The 21,335-nt window shown below is 47.4% G+C and overlaps 1 protein-coding gene and 1 long non-coding RNA gene across 3 annotated transcripts in view; one reads left to right on the top strand and one right to left on the bottom strand.

Moving 5' to 3' along the window:
• fstl4 (follistatin-like 4) overlaps positions 1–8,328 on the bottom strand; it is a 267,318-nt gene extending 258,990 nt beyond the window's left edge. Inside the window, exons 1-2 of the mRNA XM_061249274.1 lie at positions 8,230–8,328; positions 7,566–7,618 (exon numbers count right to left, since the gene is read on the bottom strand). The gene's annotated coding sequence lies outside the window, so the exon portion shown is untranslated. The remainder of the gene's footprint in view (positions 1–7,565; positions 7,619–8,229) is intronic.
• Positions 8,329–10,707: 2,379 nt separating this feature from the next.
• On the top strand, positions 10,708–20,705 carry LOC133132173 (uncharacterized). Of its 2 annotated transcripts, XR_009709080.1 has the most exons (4): positions 10,741–10,833; positions 11,037–11,090; positions 19,783–20,061; positions 20,460–20,705. It is a non-coding gene; the product is annotated as an uncharacterized LOC133132173 (long non-coding RNA). The 2 variants fall into 2 exon arrangements; XR_009709079.1 differs by having other exon boundaries at positions 10,708–11,090.
• Positions 20,706–21,335: the final 630 nt, after the last annotated feature.

The raw sequence follows: 21,335 nt of genomic DNA, 5'->3' as shown, positions 1-21,335 counted from the left end.
GGGATTCCCCCTCCAGGAAGGGACCAGGAGCGGATCTGTATTCCGTTCCCCGGCTGTAATGAGGTGGATCTCTGCCGTATTGCATAATTGGATTGTCTTTCTTCTGACACTTGTGATTTAGTGAATCAAATGGCCGTGTTGTTTCAGTAAAATACGAGTAAGCGTAAAAGGTCAAGAGTGGAGATGTCTCTCCGCAGAAGAAGGACTGTTTCGCCTACGGCGGGAAAAACTGCCCTGTTTACAGATCTGTGCTCCCAGCCACACACTTCCATGGTACAGAGCTTCACCTTGGAAAATAACAACGATAAAATATCTCTCAAAGAGTTCATGGACTGGGCATAAGCACACATTCTACACTCCTCCATCAGGAGAAACACACAGGACTCAGCAGTCGTCTGTACCTGACCCAGGCTGCTGTCAATCATTAGTACAGGTGCATGTTGGGATATGCAGTGGGAGAGAGGGACCTCTGTGGTCCTCCACTGTAAAATGTGTGGCCTACTTCTGGAGGAATACCATAGAGCGAAACTACAGAATAAGGAGTAGATCATAAGGGAGCAACAAAATCTGTTTATGAGAGCTCTGCTTGTTAGTGTGAAATCTCTTAACTACTAGAATTTTAACTGCCCTAATAAAAACCAGCCAATAAAGTCCTTTCAGCACTAATATAACAAAATGCTTACTTTTAAACAAAGTGGAAAGCAAAGTTATTGATTTACTGTGCGACCTGCTCTTAATACAAGCACTTGACTTGCCCATAATGTATTCTGAAGTCTTGACCGTTTAATGGATGCAGGTCATTCCCCTCTGTAAACGGCAGTAGTTTATAAAATGCAGCAAAGCGAAGAGACTAAACAGATGAACTGCAGTAACCAGAATGAACACTGCATGTGTAGCTAACCTCCTGAGGTTAGCTTTTTTATTTTTTCCAAATGTTGGAGAAAAAGATAAGCATAAAAATAAAAAAACAATTTATTTATATGGTTTGAATCATGAATAATGCGACAGGAACAGACGTTAATGCCTAAACTATGAGCTCAAAAAGAGGAGGAAGAAGAGAAGAAAAGGAAGAAGAGAAAGGTGGAGTCTGCGTTAAAGATCGCAGAATCCTCAGAAGAACACTCTGGAGTTTGTTTCAGGAAGAAATACCTTTCTCTGAATCATCACCTAACACACGAGAAGCCGCTCAGAAATAACGCTCATGGCCCTGTCCTGCTGTGACCCACCTGTAAAAAGGTGAACCTCCAGAACATTCTGCTCACAGAGAACGTGTTCCAGCAGGTGCCCACAGTCCGCTTCACCCTATAAACACCTCAATGTACCGTTCTAAAACGCCACGGGCTGCATTAACTTCACTGTGATTATCCTGGAAAGATCCACAGCCGACCTCATGAAGCATCAAAACAGCCATTTCAGCTTTGGATAGAGCAGAGGTCAAAACAGCACAATTATCTGACTGCAATTAGTGTTGTATAATTAACAATGAGTGTTAATGAACAACACTGACTTAACAAACAGGGGCATGAGGGCAGAACTAATCCAGACATGATGGCTGAACCTGCTCAATCTTGCAGGCCCTGTCTCCCATGTGTAATGGTCTGGGTTTCTGAAACATGGAGCGATCCTTCCTCTGACACACAGATCCTGTGTATCCCAGGAGCGTGTATCTAAGGGTGGTCGTGCGGTCTCCATGAGGTTGTGGAACAGCCATATCTACGGGTGGTCGTGCGGTCTCCTATGAGGTTGTGGAACAGCCATATGTAAGGGTGGTCGTGCGGTCTCCATGAGGTTGTGGAACAGCCATATCTCAGGGTGGTCATGCGGTCTCCATGAGGTTGTGGAACAGCCATATCTCAAGGTGGTCGTGCGGTCTCCATGAGGTTGTGTAACAGCCATATCTCAGGGTGGTCGTGCGGTCTCCATGAGGTTGTGGAACAGCCGTATCTCAGGGTGGTCGTGCGGTCTCCATGAGGTTGTGGAACAGCCATATCTCAGGGTGGTCGTGCGGTCTCCATGAGGTTGTGGAACAGCCATATCTAAGGGTGGTCGTGCTGTCTCCATGAGGTTGTGGAACAGCCATATCTCAGGGTGGTCGTGCTGTCTCCATGAGGTTGTGGAACAGCCGTATCTACGGGTGGTCATGCGGTCTCCATGAGGTTGTGGAACAGCCATATCTCAGGGTGGTCATGCGGTCTCCATGAGGTTGTGGAACAGCCATATCTCAAGGTGGTCGTGCGGTCTCCATGAGGTTGTGTAACAGCCATATCTCAGGGTGGTCGTGCGGTCTCCATGAGGTTGTGGAACAGCCGTATCTACGGGTGGTCATGCGGTCTCCATGAGGTTGTGGAACAGCCGTATCTACGGGTGGTCATGCGGTCTCCATGAGGTTGTGGAACAGCCGTATCTCAGGGTGGTCGTGCGGTCTCCATGAGGTTGTGGAACAGCCGTATCTAAGGGTGGTCGTGCGGTCTCCATGAGGTTGTGGAACAGCCGTATCTACGGGTGGTCATGCGGTCTCCATGAGGTTGTGGAACAGCCGTATCTAAGGGTGGACGTGCGGTCTCCATGAGGTTGTGGAACAGCCGTATCTCAGGGTGGTCGTGCGGTCTCCATGAGGTTGTGGAACAGCCGTATCTCAAGGTGGTCGTGCGGTCTCCATGAGGTTGTGGAACAGCCGTATCTAAGGGTGGTCGTGCGGTCTCCATGAGGTTGTGGAACAGCCGTATCTACGGGTGGTCGTGCGGTCTCCATGAGGTTGTGGAACAGCCGTATCTAAGGGTGGTCGTGCGGTCTCCATGAGGTTGTGGAACAGCCATATCTCAGGGTGGTCGTGCGGTCTCCATGAGGTTGTGGAACAGCCGTATCTAAGGGTGGTCGTGCTGTCTCCATGAGGTTGTGGAACAGCCATATCTAAGGGTGGTCGTGCGGTCTCCATGAGGTTGTGGAACAGCCATATCTCAGGGTGGTCGTGCGGTCTCCATGAGGTTGTGGAACAGCCATATCTCAGGGTGGTCGTGCGGTCTCCATGAGGTTGTGGAACAGCCATATCTACGGGTGGTCGTGCGGTCTCCATGAGGTTGTGGAACAGCCGTATCTCAGGGTGGTCGTGCGGTCTCCATGAGGTTGTGGAACAGCCATATCTCAGGGTGGTCGTGCGGTCTCCATGAGGTTGTGGAACAGCCATCCTCTGACCATCAGGTTCTCCCACTCCGCTGATCATTTTAAATCTCGTCTAAAACAGACCTCTCCTCCTTAGCGTATGGGTCTGTGTAAAGTTTATGTCTAGTGATGTGCAGTTGTGTGTAACCTAATTTTACTTTGTTTTATACATCTTATACAACTGTAGAGCACTTTATTCAATAAGCTGCTGTTTTAAATGTGCTTTATACATAAAGTTGACTTGACTCCTGAGTCTACTTCAGAGGTAGATGAAGGGTTTTGTGACTGTGGAGGTTATATGCCTACCTAAACGATGGCAGAGGATGATGCAGTACGGCAGTCTGTTTGTTTTCATTTGGAAGTGGGACATTTTCAAATATAACTAAGCAATCGATGTAATGAGGGATGTCTTGTGGCTGTGGGAAGAGTTATTGATTCACTCTGCGCTGTAATGAGGTTTTTGTGGAATATAGGAAAGCTAATATATAACCATAAATTATTGCTCACAAAGAGAGTGTCTGGCACGAATGCCAGGTGTACTCTGGGAACCAATGTTCACGCCCAGAGAGGAGAGGGGACCGGTTTCAGGGGGACACAACGATCAGAGACTGTGCTTCCTGAGCTCCTGGTCTTCAGGTTTCTCTACAGCCCTCTTCTGTTGCAGGTAACAAATGAAAATCCATGAAAAATACAGTAAAACTGTGCCATGTAGCGTAAAATTATTAAATCTGTAGAGACGGAGATATTTTTGCTTGCCAAACAACTATTCATTCATGACATGAGTCTCTGGTAGTAATCTCAAGAACCGTACGTTCAACTATGCCAAAACCTACACTACAAGGTACCTTGAATGGAAATAAATTAAATAATATCTTTAAAATCATTTTCACTGTAATGTTTTTGTCATCCACATCACTTGTATTATGATAAAAAAATTAAAAAGCTCAAACTTTTCTCTGCCGGGTCCCGGGGGGGATATGGACACTGAGCTCCATATAGCTAGTTAAAATATTTTATCAGATTTGCAGACTTTTCATTACCATGTATGAGATGACTAGAAAGAAAAGTGCAGGCGCGCATTGTGAATAAAACATTAGGTTTGTGGGCAAAATGAGAAAAGCAACAGCTATACGACCAGTGGGTTATACATCAAACATGTGCTTTGTGTGTACAGCCTTTCTCTTTGATAGGGGCTGGTCAATATCATGTGCATTCAGTTACACATCTAATGCTAGTACCCCAAACCTAACCCTACGGCCACGGCTTTAACCAATGATGAAACACACAGAAAACAAACTTAACACAGGAGCACACTGGATTTGACCTGCAAGTCAATAATTAACGTAGAGGGTATGAAATCCAGTTCACCAAAGAGTACAACCCCAGCAACAGAACATTTCTAAACAATTGTATCATTCAGAAAATTGCTGACATGTAGGATTTGCCACCAAAAAGTGTCTTCTTCAAAGAGCGTCAATAATGCGGAGTGTCCCTCCCACACTCTCCAAAAAACACGACTCTCATCTGCGTTCTGTTGTAAAGACAGGACATAGTTTTACAAATATAATATGTTAAATAAAGTACACATCCTCCTCCCACACGTTTGAGTACACATTCTAGAGGAATCCCAGCCACCTATGGGCTCAGATCCAAACAGTCCACTCCAGTCTAAATCGATTTCATTCTGCCGTGGTGAATCCATGAGAGCCCTTAAGGGATACAGCAGGTTTAGTCCCAAGTCTTTAAGGAATCCTTTCATTGCTCTGCACTTTCCTACTTAATCTCCACGCGTGAGGAAAAGCAAGAAACCGCATGAACACCCGACCATGGGGCACCCAGGTGCATCACACTGAAGTCCCAGTGGAGTTTACACAAGTGCACGTGCTATCCAAACCGATCTGGTGCTCCATATTACATTTTAATGCATTTTTAATGCTGGACTATATGGGAACTTTAAATAGAAAATGAAGAAAAGCAATCAGTATTTGTCACCCTGCGTGGAGCTCCTGTGGCAGCCAGGTCTCGTTAGTTCCCGGTGTCATGGTGATTAATTAGACGTCTGATGCTCTTATTGAGTCTGCATATTTAAAGGAGAGGAGCTTGTCATAGGAGGATCAGCAGGTCAGAGTGTACTAAAGACTGTTCATATCCCATCTGTGGCCTTCAACACGGGGAACGCGGGAGAGAGGGGGGGGGAGAGAGAGAGAGGGAGGGAGGGAGAGAGAGAGGAGGAGAGAGGGAGGGAGAGAGAGAGAGGGAGTGAGAGAGGGAGAGGGAGGGAGGGAGAGAGAGAGGGAGGGAGGGAAGGAGGGAGAGAGGAGGAGAGAGGGGGAGAGAGAGTGAGAGGGAGGAAGGGAGGGAGAGAGGGAGGGAGGGAAGGAGGGAGAGAGGAGGAGAGAGGGGGAGAGAGAGTGAGAGGGAGGAAGGGAGGGAGGGAGTGACAGAGGGAGGGAGGGAGAGAGGGAGGGAGAGGGGGAGAGGGAGGGAGAGAGGGAGAGAGAGAGGGCGGGGGAGAGAGAAATGGGATGAGACTTTAACCAAACTGTAAAGTAAAACAGAGCTAGATTATATCACACCTACCCACGTATGTACTGTGAAATATGTTTTTGTGAAAAAGGATATTTTCACGGCGAGGTGTAAGGTAGGCTGGAAGAAGAAAATAAAAACAGTGCTGTCACAGCTGCAGGAGTACAGATGGATGCATCAATCCTCATCTCACGCTGAGTGTAATTAAATTACACTGCATAACACTGCAGGGGTTAAACAGGTTTGGGTGTTTAATTAAAGCTGGAAAAATGTAACTTCTAAATTACTCTTGCTCTGTGGTTTTGTGCTGCACGCGTACATGCGCATGGATCTTCTCAATTTTAAAAACCAAAGTCGTCCAGGGGGGCGGGGTACAGCCCTCTCTGAGTGTGGGGGGGATTCACACGCTGGTCTCTGCTTGAACGGGACGGAGATCATGAATAAGTCATGGAGGACAGGGGAGATCATAATGGTTGTGGGAAGGGCGGGTGGGTGTCTGTTTAATATCCGTCAGCAGGTACAAGAGCTCTTTATTCACAGGAATTCTGTCAATAAACGACACTCCTGGTTAAAGTGTGAACACGAGACGCTGGATGGTGCAGTGAGCCGGCGTACAGTCAGAACCCACTCACACTCCCAGGTGCCTCTGTGAACACCACCGCTATTATAACACCTGTCAGTCGATAGCGCTCACATTTCTACAAGCTCCACACACTCAGGACCTTATAAACCTGTCTTCAGATTTATCACATCATGTCATCCACAGGACAGTGCATTTTGTACAGAGGAATATCCAAGCCCAAATGAATAGGTGATATATTGATTCAGTTTTCTGTTTTCATTCATTGATAAATTGTGGAATTAACATGCTGGTAAAGTCACAAACTTGTGATTCACACAGAAAAGTGAGCATTATGTGGAAACAATGCAGTCACACTTTTCCAAAGTTCCATAATTGCATGCTGGGTCCAAATAAACGGGGCGGTTCCAAAAGAGCAGCAAAATGAGAATAAACAATCAGACATTTATTGCACACAATAAAACATTAACTGACAGGGCCAGAAGCCGCGCTCGTTGAGCAGGGTTGTCAGAAGCCCGTGCGTGTTCAGGGACGGCTGTTCACCGTCACGTGACCTCTCTCTGACGCCGTGTCTGATGACACAGCGAGACCCGTCCTGAGTCTTTCAGCTCAGAGAGCCCTGAGCATCGACCCACCTCTCCCCTCAGAACACACAGCAGCTCAGCCCGTTCATAATGGAGGAATATCCTTTAATAACTTAACATTAACTCCGCTGACATTGTGTAGCCTAATGTTTTCATTTTAAGAAATTTAAGAAGAGGACCATTCTCCTTTCTGGGAGTTGTTTACAGAGAGGATATTATTATTATGCTTGCGAGATTCAGCTTAATGCTTGTTTTATTACTAGTCATTAACTTATGAAAATTACTTACAATGCCAGATAAGATCTTGTTTTTTTGTTTCATTTTAATAAGAAACAGGCTCTCATCTCAAGGCTACAATGTAATGCCATGTAATTATTCCAATAAATTATTGAAATGAAAATTTGTGCAACTTGATTGCCGGTTTTACAGTATTAAACATTTCAGAGTTCAGAACGGTATTCAGAATGAGTGCGTATCTCTGCGCACCCTTATTGCGCTGCTCTGTATGCGCGATGCCACAACGTCACTCACCGGGGGGATGATGAACTCAAGAAGAACTCAAACTGCTGATGGCTGTTATTATTTCTTAAATACAGCAATGCATTTAAGTAGTACTTCAACAAATAGAATCTCACAATAAAGTCCCTTTAAAAATCCTAAATTAATTTAAAGACTTCAATGCATTGAAAAATAAAATGGATTAGGTAAATTCTCACCTGCCAATCTATAGCGTTCATATCTCTCACGGTCTCCGGATGAATTCCCTGAGCTGTCGAATATATGTACAGGAAAACAGCATCACCAATACCGGAATATACAGCACAAAAACAATTAATGAAGTTAGTGTTGACAAATGTTAGTTATAGCTTCCTGAATTTTATGCAGGGAAATAACAAATAATTGGTTAACAAACTTCAACATTGCATCAATACGTTTTTAGTTTAGTTTGTCTTCGCTGAAAGCATTTTCAGTACCCATTTTGGCATCATGGTGCCTGCTAACAAACAAAAATCTATGGAATCTATCAAACGGTTAGCCATCAGCTAACTTAATGCTATTAACTTATTATATGGGTTAGATAATGCGATGCGAATGGTAATCCAGCAAACGCTAGTTTTTATTGCTACAAACAAAATCATTTGCTTGTTTAAATCGACTGAACTGCATTGTGGTTTGGCGGAAAGCAGAAGCTAAACGATGCTATTTTACCGGGGCAAACAATACACGCTACGTGTCCTTTTGGTGAACTTGCAAGCGAGTTAGACACCCAATTACTGACAAAATAATCACACACGGAAGTTGTTTTTCGCGGTGGAGTTAATCTCACTTCTAAATCTTAGTGTTTACTGAATCATGTTCCAAGCTCGCGATGTACGCCACCTTGTTTTCGGTCGGCACGTCTGCAGTTCCCAAACAATATGGAAGCAACTGCGTGCGGTTCCTATTCCCCAATGCATTGGTTTGGTTAAACTTCGTTAGTGTTGCAACAGTTTATAGTTTGGAAACAGTGGGAAGTAAGATAGGCAGTCAAAATCCCAACAAAGTGCCTGAATTAAATCAACATGAGGAGAAGTGGGGTTTTTAAAAATGTATTTATTCATAAACACGCCTCCCAGTGTACACACTACCCCAGTCACACACCCACACGCCTCCCCCTCTACACACTACCCCAGTCACGCACCCACACGCCTCCCCTCTACACACTACCCCAGTCACGCTCCCACACGCCTCCCCCTCTACACACTACCCCAGTCACGCTCCCACACGCCTCCCCCTCTACACACTACCCCAGTCACGCTCCCACACGCCTCCCCCTCTACACACTACCCCAGTCACGCACCCACACGCCTCCCTGTGTGTTCACATCCTGACATTACACAGACTTCCAAATGCTCCCCAGGTCCACGAAGGAGGACAAATACATTCAAATGAATGGTCAGCAATCCTTCACATCATTACTGAATCATCAAAATTTCATCTGAGAACATGCTCTTTTCCCAGAGATGATGAGTTAATATTCAGGCCCGGTCTTCCTAGATCACAAGTAGGCACTGGCATCAAAATTATACTTTAAAAAGTGAAATCGTGTCCGTTTAGGTTTTACGGTGCACCACACAAAGATGTTTTTGTCAGAACAACTGTGACAGTGCATTTATTTTCATTATTATAAATCTTTCAGGCTTTCAATCAATCAATTTTTATTTGTATAGCACTTTTTATTTGTATAGCGCTTTTAACAAAGGGGCTTTGTCACAAAGCAGCTCTGCAGAGAACCGGCCTCCAAGAGTACGCCTAGGGCAACAGTGGCAAGGAAAAACTCCCTGGCTGACAGGAAGAACCCTTGAGCAGAAGCTGAATCAGAGGGGGAACCCATCTGCCGCTGGTTGGCACCGGTATGTTGTAAAAACGTTGTCTTACATGTAAACATCGTTATAGTACATGGATGTCCAGTCCAAATGAATGAAGTCCAAACTCCGGTCATGTAGAGGGATGGCAGGAACACCAATGGGAGGCACTGTCAGGCAAGGGGACCGGCTTGGTGCTCCAGCTGAATCAACAGTGGCAGGAGGGGGTGCACAGCTGGTCTTGGGCCGGAGCTCTGGGCCAGGAGGGGGTGCTCAGGACTTGGGCAGGTGCCCAGAGCAGGAGAAGAGGAAAGTAACATTGTTAGGGGGTTCAGATGGTACCTGGTCAAGCAGAGCCGGAGGGAGAGGTGTCTGCGTGCGATAAGGAGAACCCCGGCAGAATAAGGCCATGGCAGCATCGCTAAGGGAAGCAGAGGCAGGGGCCAACACAGCCTTGAGGGCAGGCTTGAGACGGTCACCACCAGACCATGACTGTCTGACCGTGCTGTATGACTTTTAACCCTCTGAAGGGGAGATGATGCGGAATGTTTCTGTCAAAATTCCAAATGTTCTAGAACTTTCCATTACCAGCAGTGATTGTTACATCAGCGTTAGAACATTCCAATCACATGTTTGTGACCTCACACCTCACACTAAATGTCAAGCCTACGTTCTGTTTTCACTGGTTAAATATCATCAACACATGTGGGCGCTTAACAGATATTTCATCACTCCCGGCAATGAGACGGAGGCATTGCACTAATATCTGGAGTTACATCATCACGTCTCTTTCAGTACTGCAGGAAAAACCCAGGACCCATATTGACAATTGATGAGTCGAGCTATTACAGAGGTTGAGCAGAAGAGAGGGATTAACTCAGGGCAATTAAAGAAGTGAAAATCCCCAGCTCTGCTGATCATTTGCCTTCCGTCTTGTCTCCAGGCCTGGTAAAATATGCATGTGCATTTAATGTTTAATGCAGGAGCATCAAGGGAGACTCTTCCTTCAAGTCGTGAGAGCCAAAGTTCTGCACCATGAATCAAAGCGTGGTAATTTCCCTGTCTCTGTTTTAGTGGTGCTCCTGCCATCGAGAGGGAAAGCCCTGTGCTAGGTGGGCAGGTGGAGGTCTTCAGTGATGAGTGGGCAGCTGATAGTCTCGTTTATAAGGTGTATGACTGGGACCCAGAGGGTGGTTGGTTCAAGCCCCAGTGTAGCCACAATAAGATCAGTGGAGCTGTTGGGCCATTGCTCTGAGGGGGATTGGTCCCTGCTTATTCTCATCAACTGTAAGATACTTTGGATAACGTAAGCAAAATAACTCATGTAAAACTTCCGTTTCGAGACCGACGTCTTTCTCCAGCTCCGCAGCGCCAGTTTTACGGTTTTACGCTGTAAATCAAAAGTTCAGCCGTTCAATAAATGATGAGCTGTAAGAGGCGGCTGCCACACACTTTCTCTCCATTATCAGGTCAATTGATGAGCTTTGGCACCTGCTATCGCCGTAAAACAAAACCAGCGTCACGGCAGGTTTTCACAGTCTGTCAGCGGCAAATAAATGTATACTCAGGCTGTGGTGAGCAAGCAGAAGAGACGGTGCGAAAGCACACAGGCCGGCTTTCACTGAAGCGGAGATGCCCGGTAACGATATAGATGAAGCAGGACTTTTTTTTTAAAGAAGCGTCCACGACATCGCGTCTGTTTGCGTGTTCGATAATAAAAAGGAATCTTTGGAGAACTGCGCTAGAAGACATGAAAATACTCGAGCGCAGAGAACTGCAACACACACGCTAATCCTCTCCAATCTGTCTTCTTTTCACTGTTTTTATGTTTTAATCACACAGACTTGTAATCCGTTCCTTTTGGGAATGACGTGACAGTGTGCGACCCTATTTCAGGTATGTAGAAACGTGATCGAAAAATATATGGTTCCTTCCATTTACCTTATTGTAAAGTTTCAGGCGGTACTGTGTGCGTGTTTATGATGCATGAGGTTTCATGTGTCTGAGATCAATTAAAGAGCATATTCAGCGCTGGGTAGCCCCCAGGGTGTGCCCCAGTGACACAGCCATATAGCTGAAAACTACATACAGTACAGTTTTAATACTGTTGACTCAAAAACTATTACCACTCTGGCCTTACCACACAGGATTAAACTAATCCTGTCACCATTTCAGTGGATTTCTTTTCTACAGCTAAACACTGTACCCACACATACACACATACTTTTTGTATCTTTGAGTATTTATATATATATACTCTGAACTTTGAAGAAAACTGGGCACCTGCTCTTGTAAATATGTTGAGGTATGTGGATGACACTTCTGCATATCACTCCTATCCTTTTATTGCGTTTCCTTATCCTTTTATTTATTTGCCATCTCTTAATTTGCATTTAGATTCAAACATGCCTCTGGGCCCAGTGCGTCAGTCTAGACCAGCGCAATAAGGCGACCTGTTCATAAATATTATCTGTGCACAACTGTGCATTAATCTGCCTATGTTCAGATTAATGGATAAAGGACGTTCAGGGGACTGAGAAATTGTTTCCCGTCTGTAGGATGCTAACAGGACGTTATCAGGAGACATAAATGGAAATTAGCAGAGAATAAATTCCACACAGATATTCGCTAGTCTTTTTTTTAACCCAGAGAGTGGTCACTGTATGGAATAGCTTGCCAGGATATCTAGTGGGGGCAGAAACACTGGGGGTTTTGAAGACCAGGCTTGATACAGTGCAAGGTACTGTTTAGCTTTTAGGCAAACTAAGCAGTAGGTACGCTTTAGTGGTAGGAAAAGGCGAGTATTGCTGGGCTGAATGGCCTGTTATGGTATATTGTGTCGTGTTATGTTGTTATGTTCTGTTATATCATGTTATGTTGTGTTATGTTGTATGTTGTGTTGTGTTATGTGTTGTTTATGTTATTTTATGCTGTGTTATGTGATGTTGATGTCATGTTATGTTATGCTGTGTTGTGTTATGTTGTGTTATGTGATGTGAGACGGGTGCGTGGGGGTTGGACCCAAAATGCACGACTCAGAAACAATAGTAAAATAAAGTCCCGTTAGGGCTTTATTCGGGACGGGTCCCAGGAGCGTAGTCAATACAAGCAAAGTCCATACACGAAGATCCAGCCAAACAAATACAAAACAAACAAAAAGCACGGTGCCGAGGGAAGAGGCAATCTCGTAGTCGGTAGGCGTGCAGGGAGGTCCGGTAGCAGGAGAGCTGTCAGCGGGGCAGATGAACAGGCGGACGGCAGGCAGAGGCGTAGTCGTGGGCGAAGCGGGAGTCGAAACCATGAAACAATCAGCGGGGCAAAAGTACAAAAACGGTAGGCGGGGACGTAGTCGAGAAACAAAACGAAGGTCACAAAACAGAAATCAATAGTCGATGGTCAGTAACAGGCGTGGATCGTAACGTGTAATCAAAACAGTAAGTAATGCTCAAGAGTTGCGTGAAAAAACAGAGGCAGACAATTTCGCAGTGAACAGTTGCGCGACTGGGCTATAAATGCAGGTGTAGACAGGTGTAGACAATTAGTAAGAGCGTAGCAAGGAAATGGAAAACAGGTGCGATGGATGACAAGTTTAACAAGGAGATTAGTAATCGCTAGTAATAAACCTATCCTGCCCTAGCATTAGTAAATTAGTAAATGACATGCACGAGAAACATAAGGTAACATGAACACATGATTAGTCTTGTTAGTTTCTACCCAATCCTGATCTAGCGTTAGTAGTTTTAGTAAATAGACAAATAGAACATTAGGGGAGTGAAGGACAGAACGAGAGAGAGAGAGAGAGAGAAAAGGCGGAACGCAAGGTTTGCGGAAAAACATGTAAAAGTGTATGCATAACAACGACCAGTTAACGTAACAATAAACATGCATCGAAACATAACACAACGCGAAACTAAGACGATAATCACTCAACGTAACCAGGTAATAAAATCGTACGATAACATAACTAGACATGACAAGAAAATAAATCGTAACGAGACATAACTAAACATGACAAGAAAATAAATCATAACGAAACATAACTAAACAACATGACGAACCTAAACAACATAATACATGATAAAACACTACGTGACTAAGACAACAAGAATAAACATAAATCAACATAAAACATGGTGAGACAGACCTGAAACGTGACAGGACCCCCCCCTTAACGACCGACTCCTGGCGGTCCTTGGAATTTATCAGGGTGGTCACGATGGAAGTCTCTGATGAGCGATTTGTCCAGAATGAGACTGGGAGCGACCCAGGAACGCTCCTCAGGGCCATAGCCCTCCCAGTCAACCAAGTATTGCACCCCACGGCCCCTCTTACGAATGTTCAAGAGTTTCTTAACCGTGAATGCGGGGTGGTTGTCAATAATGCGGGGGGGAGGTGGTGGGGGATCCGGGGGACATATGGGGTGAGAGGATACGGGCTTAATACATGAAACATGGAATGTGGGGTGAATCTTAAGGGAAGCAGGGAGTGACAGTTTAACAGAGGAAGGATTGATGATTTTGTGGATTTTAAAGGGACCAATAAAGCGGGGTTGCAGTTTGTGGGAAGTGGCTTGGAGGGGAATGTCCTTAGTGGACAGCCAGACGGAGTCACCTGGTTTGTAGGCCGGAGCTGGAGTGCGGTGGCGATCAGCAAAACGCCGATTACAGTCTGCCGTGCTTAGCAGCGCGGCCTTGGCATCCTTCCAAACCTTGGCGCACCGTTTCATGTGGATGGCGAGGGAGGGAACAGCGATCTCGGCTTCTTGGTCAGGGAACAGTGGAGGTTGGTAGCCCAGGGAGACCTCAAAAGGTGATTTCCCGGTGGCAGCGCAGGGTAAAGTGTTGTGAGCGTACTCGACCCAGGTAAGCATCTTGCTCCAGCCGGCTGGGTTCTTGGCCGATACGCAGCGTAGAGCGGCCCCCAGGTCCTCATTGGCCCTCTCAGTTTGGCCATTGGATTGAGGGTGGTAGCCCGAAGAGAGGCTAGCTGTGGCCCCGAGGGCCACGCAGAACGCTTTCCAGACCTGGGAAATGAATTGGGGACCGCGGTCAGATACGATGTCCGATGGAAGTCCGTGGATGCGGAACACCTCCCTCACCAGAACATCCGCGGTCTCTTGGGCGGTGGGCAATCCAGCCAGGGGGATGAAGTGTGCCGCTTTGCTGAAACGGTCCACCACCGTCAGGATGGTGGTGTTACCCTCGGAAAGGGGAAGTCCGGTCACGAAGTCCACTCCGATGTGACTCCAGGGTCGGCTGGGCACCGGCAATGGTTGAAGCAGTCCAGCAGGGGCCTGGTGAGATGCTTTGCTTCTGGCGCATGTGGTGCAGGCCTTGATGAAGCGTCTGGTGTCGGGGATCATGGCACTCCACCAGAATCTCCGCTTCAGCACCGCCAAGGTGCGGGTAAAGCCGGGATGGCAGGAAAGGAGGGATGAATGGGCCCATTGCAGCACCTGTGTCCGAGCGGCTGAGGGGACGTATAGGCGTAATCCGGGGTTGGACCTGGGATCGGGCTCCTCCCGTAGAGCCCTCTGGATCACCGCCTCGATCTTCCATGTGACGGATCCGATGGTGCAGGAGGTAGGAAGGATGTTCTCGGGGATCTCACGCTCAGAACAGGTGTTGAATTGACGGGACAGGGCATCGGGCTTGACGTTCTTCGAACCTGGACGGTAGGTCAAAGAGAAGTTGAACCTCCCGAAGAACAGCGCCCATCTCGCCTGTCGAGAATTCAGCCTTTTGGCTGTCTGGAGGTATGCCAGGTTCTTGTGGTCGGTCCAAACGATGAACGGCTTCTCGGCCCCCTCCAGCCAATGTCTCCACTCCTCCAGCGCCAGTTTGACCGCCAGCAGCTCACGGTTTCCAACGTCGTAGTTCCTCTCCGCCGGGGACAGCTTCTTGGAGAAGAAGGCGCAGGGGTGTAGTCGGTTGTCAGCGGCCGCCACCTGAGAGAGCACTGCTCCCACCCCTGTGTCGGAAGCATCCGTCTCGACCACAAACTGGCGGGTGGGGTCGGGGTGTACCAGGATGGGAGCGGAAGCGAACAGTCTCTTGACCTTGGTGAAAGCCGTCTCAGCTTCGGGGCTCCACCGGAATGGCACCGCTGGGGACGTGAGCTTGGTTAGGGGGGAGACCACTTGACTATAGGAACGGATGAACCTACGGTAGAAATTGGCGAATCCCAAGAAGCGCTGGAGTTGCTTGCGTGAGGTGGGTGTGGGCCAGTCGGTGACCGCCAGAATCTTCTTGGGATCCGCCCTGATCTGTCCCCTCTCAAGGATAAACCCAAGGAACTCAACTGTGTCGGAGTGGAAGACGCACTTCTCTGCCTTGACAAACAATTTGTTCTCTAGAAGCCTTTGTAGAACTTGCCTGACGTGGTTTTCATGATCCTTGGCATTAGTGGAGTAGATCAAGATGTCATCCAGGTAGACGAACACATGGCGACCCAACAAGTCCCGAAGAACGTCATTCACCAGGGCCTGGAACACAGCAGGAGCATTGGTGAGGCCGAATGGCATGACCAGGTATTCAAAGTGTCCGAGAGAGGTATTGAAGGCGGTCTTCCATTCATCGCCCTCACGGATCCGGACCAGGTGGTACGCGTTGCGAAGATCCAGCTTGGTGAAGATGGTGGCCTCGTGAAGTGGGTGGAACGCGGAGTCCATCAGGGGCAGAGGATACTTGTTCCTCACCGTGATGTTGTTCAGCTCCCTGTAGTCGATGCACGGGCGTAGGGAGCCATCCTTCTTCTGGACGAAGAAGAATCCCGCACCGACGGGAGAGGAAGAAGGGCGAATTAGTCCGTTAGCTAGGCAGTCACGGATGTATGTCTCCATAGCCTCCCTTTCAGGTCTGGAGACGTTGTAAAGGTGACTTGAGGGAAGTGACGAACCAGGAAGGAGCTCGATGGCGCAGTCGTAGGGTCGATGAGGCGGCAGAGACTGAGCTTGTATCTTGGACAATACTGCGCCCAGGTCATGGTAAGGTGTGGGAACCCTCTCCAGGGAGGGCTTGGGAGTCTGTGGTGGAGCTGGTGCTCCCTCTGCTGGTGGTGGAGCGGAACGCAAGCAGGACAGATGACATCTAGAATCCCAGGCTTGAACTTGATTGGAACTCCAGTTGATCGTGGGGTTGTGTTTCTGGAGCCAGGGTAATCCCAGGATGAGTTGGTCATTGGGGGACTGGATGACGCGGAACTGGATCATCTCTCGATGGTTCCCAGAAATGACCAGTTGACAGGGAATGGTAATGTGCGTCATGCGGCAAAAAGTCCTTCCATCCAGCGACCGCGCATTCTCAGGGTGGGGTAGAGGGAGGGTGGGAATGTTCAGTTCGGACACCAACACCTCGTCGATGAGATTGGCGTCCGCTCCAGAATCCACCAACGCGTTAATCCGGGTTGTTCTGACGGGAAGAATCAACAGCGTGGCGAGCGTGGGACGATGGTTCTCTCTGTCAATTTCTGCGGCGTGCTCGTTCCTCGGTAGAGACCCTGGTACCGGCCCGGGACAGGTCCATGGGTTCGGATCCCTCCGACTGCTGCTCCTCTCGTCGAGGACTTGGGCCCTGCCTGGGGTACGGGTTGCCGGGAAGGATCGGTCTCTCCGACCGGCGTTGTCTGGCGCGGTTGTCCAGGCGGATTGTGGTGCGCACGAGTTGGTCGAGCTGGGTGATGGGGTCCAGCCGTGCCAACTCGTCCTGGAGCGTCTCGCTCAGGCTGGCCAGGAAGAGATTTGCCAAAGCTGCATCGTTCCAACTAGTAGCTGCTGCGAGGGTGCGGAAGTCGATGGAGTGGTCTGCCGCGGTCTTCCGTCCCTGGCGCAGAGCAATCAGTCTCTGGGATGGCTCCTGGTCGCTGGATGCGTGTTGGAACACCTTTCGAATCTCGTCGGCGAAGGCTGGGTAACGGGGAGGGAAAGAATCCCCGGACCACACCGCCGTAGCCCAATCCAACGCCCTCCCCTTGAGTAGTCCCATCACATAGCCAATCCGACGGTCGTCGCTGTTGTAGGTCTGGGGCTGTTGTCTGAATACAAACTCGCACTGGAGTAGGAACGCCTTGCACCTCTCAGGTTCTCCACCGAACCTCTCCGGGGGGGGTTGTTGGGGCTCCCGGAATTGCCAGGCTCCCGAGGGGTTGGCCGCCGGGGAAGTGGGTGGGTGGGTGGGTTCCTCCCGTGGTTGTGGCAGGACCGCAACGGCGAGCCTCCTCATCTCTGCACACAGTTCACGAATCTCTAGGTGAAGCTCGGAGATTCCTTGTGAATGCTGCCGGACGATGGCTCCTTGTTCCTGGAGGGCGTGGAACATGGCAGTTGAGTCAGCAGGGTCCATAGTGGCGAAATTGTTCTGAGACGGGTGCGTGGGGGTTGGACCCAAAATGCACGACTCAGAAACAATAGTAAAATAAAGTCCCGTTAGGGCTTAATTCGGGACGGGTCCCAGGAGCGTAGTCAATACAAGCAAAGTCCATACACGAAGATCCAGCCAAACAAATACAAAACAAACAAAAAGCACGGTGCCGAGGGAAGAGGCAATCTCGTAGTCGGTAGGCGTGCAGGGAGGTCCGGTAGCAGGAGAGCTGTCAGCGGGGCAGATGAACAGGCGGACGGCAGGCAGAGGCGTAGTCGTGGGCGAAGCGGGAGTCGAAACCATGAAACAATCAGCGGGGCAAAAGTACAAAAACGGTAGGCGGGGACGTAGTCGAGAAACAAAACGAAGGTCACAAAACAGAAATCAATAGTCGATGGTCAGTAACAGGCGTGGATCGTAACGTGTAATCAAAACAGTAAGTAATGCTCAAGAGTTGCGTGAAAAAACGTTGCGTTGAGGCAGACAATTTCGCAGTGAACAGTTGCGCGACTGGGCTATAAATGCAGGTGTAGACAGGTGTAGACAATTAGTAAGAGCGTAGCAAGGAAATGGAAAACAGGTGCGATGGATGACAAGTTTAACAAGGAGATTAGTAATCGTTAGTAATAAACCTATCCTGCCCTAGCATTAGTAAATTAGTAAATGACATGCACGAGAAACATAAGGTAACATGAACACATGATTAGTCTTGTTAGTTTCTACCCAATCCTGATCTAGCGTTAGTAGTTTTAGTAAATAGACAAATAGAACATTAGGGGAGTGAAGGACAGAACGAGAGAGAGAGAGAGAAAAGGCGGAACGCAAGGTTTGCGGAAAAACATGTAAAAGTGTATGCATAACAACGACCAGTTAACGTAACAATAAACATGCATCGAAACATAACACAACGCGAAACTAAGACGATAATCACTCAACATAACCAGGTAATAAAATCGTACGATAACATAACTAGACATGACAAGAAAATAAATCGTAACGAGACATAACTAAACATGACAAGAAAATAAATCGTAACGAAACATAACTAAACAACATGACGAACCTAGACAACATAATACATGATAAAACACTACGTGACTAAGACAACAAGAATAAACATAAATCAACATAAAACATGGTGAGACAGACCTGAAACGTGATATGATGTTGATGCCATGTTATGTTATGCTGTGTTGTGTTGTGTTATGTTGTGTTATGTGTTGGGTGTGTTGTGTTGTGTTATATTATGTTGTGTTGTGTTATGCTGTGTTATGTTGTGTTGTGGTATGTTATGCTGTGTTGTGTTGTATTATGTTGTGATGTGTTGTGTTGTGTGGTGTTGTGTTATGCTGTGCTGTGTTGTGTTATATTATGTTGTGTTGTGTTATGTTGTGTTGTGTTATATTATGTTGTGTTATGCTGTGTTATGTTGTGTTATATTATGTTGTGTGTGTTGTGTGTGTTGTGTTATGTTGTGTTGTGTTATATTATGTTGTGTTGTGTTATGCTGTGTTGTGTTATGTTGTGATGTGTTGTGTTATGCTGTGTTGTGTTGTGTTATATTGTGTTGTGTTGTGTTGTGTTATGCTGTGTTGTGTTATGTTGTGTTGTGTTATGCTGTGTTATATTGTGTTGTGTGTGTTGTGTTGGGTTGTGTTAGGACACAGGACATAGTCAGGGCTTTTTATCCTCCTCTGTCTCACTCAGTCCTCAGGAGTGAAACTGCAGCAGAAATATGGAACATGAAGACTCGACTGTGAACGATTAATGACAGAGATTATCATTACCCAGAATATATTTCTGTAGTAATTAAATGAACAATTAAACATGTATAGTACGTTTACAGCTTGCATAATGGCATGATTTGTGATCTGATATAGCTGTGAGTTATATCTTCTCTGTGGTGCTACCAAGTCTTTCAGCTTTTACTGCAAAGGGGCTTCATTTTCTCTTTATCTCACTGCCAAGCCTGGTAAAATCTGTCTGGTCTGTTTAGTTTGTACAGTGAAATGTCACATGGAAACTCAACTACAGTAAAATCCCAGGCAATGTCAGGATTATGTAAATCTGTGTGTAGAAGGCTGTTGAAAAAGACCAGACTGCAGGAAACAGGCCAATGACGTGTGCTGCTTCATGACTGTTCATACGGAGTTCCTCTCGCTCAGATCAAGTGGATTTCTCCGCTGTCCGCCCACTTCCTTGTCATATTTATTTATTTCCTGTTGTTCTAGGGCCAGTGGTGGCAGAAAAAAGCACACGATAAAAACACCTGGCCCACTTTCTGAAAACACACGTTCCTCAGACCCAGGACTGATTGCTCCTGTCTTCACTTCGAGGAAGTCTGAAATTGTCTGCAGATGAAAGGAAGAGATGAAAACAAAAGCTCTCGCTCTGAGACGGTGATTGAAAGAGGAACCAGTTCATATCTCAGTGTCTGACACGAGATAAACAGAACCGGCTCATATCTCAGTGTCTGACCCGAGACAAACAGAACCGGCTCGTATCTCAGTGTAAGTAAGTTATTTGAATTAAAGATATGTAACTTGGTTTCTGGTTGAAGGTTCTGTAAAAGAAGCTCCCTGCAAATGTTGTTCCTTTTCATTTAGACTTCAGGCTTGTGTGTGAGTGTGAGTGTGTGTGTGTACTGTTACTGTTAACACAGGCAAAGCCTTTCTACTATACATGTGTGCTCAGTCAACCTATTCTGTGAAAATTAAGGATCATTTACAAGGTAATGAGTAACATTAAAGTTTTCATGAGTGTTTAAGTATTTCTCTGACTCAATGTTCCCCACAGGGTAATAAAAGGTGTAGATCTCATTTTTAAGAATATCTCTCCTCCCATATCTCACTCTTCCTCCCTCGAGTCTCTGACAGGTTTGTTGTTGTTGTTTGTTTGTTTACTGCAGTGGTTTCCTCCTGGTTCCTGAGTGCACACTGTCTCAGATCTCCAGGGGCAACACCTGTTCCCTCAGCCCTGAGCCTCCACAACAACAACGCCCCTGGAGGAGGGAGGAGGAGGGGGCAGGAAGACAAAAGAGACGCTCAGGTGCTGGCTGTTGGGGCTCTCCTTCCACACAGACTCCATTAGCACTCCCCCTAATAACATATTTCATCAGCAGGGCTGCAGTCCCAACTGCTGTAAAGAGGGGACCTCAAAGGTGTCCGGCTCATAGTCTGCAGGGTTTGATAGTGTGAAAATGAGCACGAGAGTGTGTGAGGAAGAGGAGGAGGAAGAGGAGGGGGTGGAGGAGGAGGGGGTGGAGGAGGAGGAGGAGGAGGGGGTGGACGTCATCGAAGGTCAGCATGTCTGTGGGGTTTCACGGCGCTCTCTGCCCAAAGGGCCACAGTTACTGCAGATGAGACTCGGGAGCGTAAAAGCAGTGAAGAAGAGAAGGGCCTCCACGCCTCCCCCTGTGAGGGCTTGTTCTCCATTTCCTGTTTCCTGTGCTGTGAAACAGATCCTCCCTGAGCCGTAATGGCAGAGGCGGGTGTGAGACACAGCGGCAGCCACCCGAACGGCCATTTTGCACAACGCCGCGGTCTGAGGCAGGAATGACTGTTATTGCTTTTCCGATGAGATGTTGAAGCCTTTTTCGGGTGATTAAAGATTTTCATTTTGCCCTGCCATTTGTGCAGCAGTTAGGCGCGTGCGCTTCTCTCTGGCTTTTACGAGAGAGGGCATTAGCCAGAAAGCATGGCGCGCATTAGCATTGATGGTCGAGTCGTTCGCCGTTAGTGCGATCGGCAATAACAGCAGAAATGTTAAAGGGCCCACAATGCAC

This window comes from Conger conger, chromosome 7 (assembly GCF_963514075.1).
Source record: "Conger conger chromosome 7, fConCon1.1, whole genome shotgun sequence".
NCBI lineage: Eukaryota > Metazoa > Chordata > Actinopteri > Anguilliformes > Congridae > Conger > Conger conger.
This window is presented reverse-complemented; position numbering and strand designations above follow the sequence as displayed.